Consider the following 2,826-nt stretch of genomic DNA (forward strand, 5'->3'; position numbering starts at 1 on the left):
GCCACCACACCCAGCTTATCTGTGTATTTTATTAGAAACGGGGTTTCACCATATTGGCCAGGCTGGTCTTGAACTCCTGACCTCGTGTTCACCCGCCTCAGCCTCACAAAGTGCTGGGATTACAGGCGTGAGCCACCGTGCCCAGTCGAGTTCAACTCTTTGATCCATCACCACATTGGCCAGGCTGGTCTTGAACTCCTGACCTCGTGTTCCCCGGCCTTGGCCTCTGAAAGTGCTGGGATTATAGGCGTGAGCCACCGTGCCCAGCCAAGTTCAAGTCTTTGATCCATCATTTTTGAGTGTGGTGGTCTGGATAAGCCACTTATCTTCTGGGCCTTAGTTTCCTAGATAACATCGAGACCTGCATTGCAGATAGTTGCATGGGTAAGAAAATGGGTGGGAAAGAATTCTGTAATCTTCCTAGGATCGTGCAAAGGTGAGGAAGATTGGGTGGGGGTGCGGGGGCAGAATCCCATGGGACTGGATGTCAGAAGACGTGGGTTCCAGTCCCAACTCCATCCCGTACTCCCTGTAACAGTTTGGACTCATTTATGATCTGTATCAGTCACTGCAGCAAGCAACTATTTCTTAAGTCCCATATTTTATCTTAAAGGGTCATGTGTTTGGCATTCTGTTCTGTATCTTTGTTTGTTTTAATACAAAAATAAAGTGTGTCCTGTATGAGAACACTGAACAAACACCTGCTGTGAATTTGCTGTGTGCCCTTGGGTCAATCCCACAGGCTTTCTGGCCTGGGGTGCCTGGCTACTATCAGGAAGAGGAACAAGTCGTGCAACATCTCTGATTGGACCTGCCTCAGGTCATATGCCCATCCCTGAGCCAATCGCTGTGGTGGGGAAGGGGATGCAATGTGTTGATTGGCCAGGCCTGGAGCACTGGCTCCAGCCTTGGTCGTGGCCATGAGGTTTCACCCAGAACCTCTGGATCCGGTGGGACAGCGCCTGCACAGAAATCCAGGCCTCTGTGTTGGCAGGGGAGGAAAGAGAGGCAGAGGATGCAGAGTGCAGGAAGCCGCTACATCCCACTTCCCTCCCTGGAGCTTAGTGCTCCATTTATATGTCTTTTGACAATAATGTCATGTGTCAGGTTCTAAAGTGGGCTGGGTCCTTGAGGTCTCAGTTGGGCAGGGAGACGCAGATGCAAAATTCTTTTCCTTTTTTTTTTGAGACAGGGTCTCAGTGTTGCCCAGGCTAGAATGCGATGACGAGATCTTGGCTCACTGCAGTCTCTACCTCCTGGCTCAAGCCATCCTCCCACCTCAGCCTCCTGAGTGGTTGAGACTACAGGTGCATAGCACCTCGCCCATTTCCTTTTTGTATTTTTAGTAGAGACAGGGTTATGCCATGTTACTCAGGCTGGTCTTGAATTCCTGGACTGGAGGGATCTGCCTGCCTTGGCCTCCCAAAGTGCTAAGTGCTGGGATTACAGGGCTGTACCACTGTGCCTAGCCTACTCATGGTTTTTAGGGCCCTGGATGTTAGGATAGATTGCTAATAAATCTCTCATCAAGATGTGAGTTGCATAGTTGTCACTTTATTATAATATTAATTTCCTTCTGTGACGTTTCCAAATATGAAACCGTCCCGGGGACTTCTTTTGGTTAGTTATTTGCAATCACCTGCAGGACACACAAGAAAATCGTCAGGTTCACCTAACTGCAGAGCTGTGCATGGCAGTTTCCTGTCTCTGTCCTTCTGGGCTAAGCTCCTCAAGTGAGTCACAGGCAGCCCACACTGCACTAGCTCCTGCCTGAGGAGTTCTGATGAGGTTTTGAAAACAAAGATGCAATCACAGCTTTTCATTGACCTGTTAGGGTCTTCCTGTAAAGGGGGTCTTACCAGGAGTCCTGTGTGGGCTTCAGGGTAGGAGGCCTTTGAACCCCTAAAACTTGTATTCCAAATGTGTGGATGGCATATTTTTAGATTTCATTTGTTTCTCAAATCAAAACTGCTGTTTGCAAGGCACTTATGCAATGTGGTTGGTGCTATAACTGTTTCCAGAGGCTGTTGATCAGTGTCTGTTAAACGTTTTTTTTTTTTTGAGACAGTCTCACTGTGTTGCCCAGGCTGGAGTGCAATGGGGCAATCCGGGCTCACTGCAACCTCCGCCACACAGGTTCAAGTGATTCTCGTGCATCAGACTCCCGGGTAGCTGAGATTATAGTCATGCACCACCACACCCCGCTAATTTTTGTATTTTTAGTAGAGACAAGGTTCACCATGTTGGCCAGGCTAGTCTCGAACTGCTGACCTGAAGTGATCTACCTGCCTCAGCTTCCCAAAGTGCTTGGATTACAGGCGTGAACCACCGCACGCGGCCTGTTAAACATTTTGATATGCCAACTTCATGATCCAGTGCTGTAAATGGCAGGAGATCCAGCTGCTACAGCACAAACACTCAGACCAGTGTGCAAGAATTATGTTCAAGGATGTTCACTGCACAATGTAAGAGTGAAAAATATGAAACATGAAAGCTTCATTCATTATACTCAAACTATGGAATAGTATTTAGCTGTTCAAAAGAATGACATGTACATACTGACATATAAAATGTGATAAGGTGTTAAGTGAAAAACAGTTGCAGAACAGTATGAAGACTCAGATCCTAGTTTTGCTCAGAAGACAGTGTCTCTCTTTATATATATAGATACATATGAACATAAAGTTGAGAAGACCGCACACCAAGCTTTTAACAATCATTGGCGGGGTGGGGTGGCTCACGCTTGTAATCCCAGCACATTGGGAGGCCGAGATGGGCAGATCACCTGAGGTCAGGCGTTTGAGACCAGCCTGGCCAACATGGTGA

This window comes from Mandrillus leucophaeus, unplaced genomic scaffold (genome assembly GCF_000951045.1).
Source record: "Mandrillus leucophaeus isolate KB7577 unplaced genomic scaffold, Mleu.le_1.0 Scaffold1383, whole genome shotgun sequence".
Lineage (NCBI taxonomy): Eukaryota > Metazoa > Chordata > Mammalia > Primates > Cercopithecidae > Mandrillus > Mandrillus leucophaeus.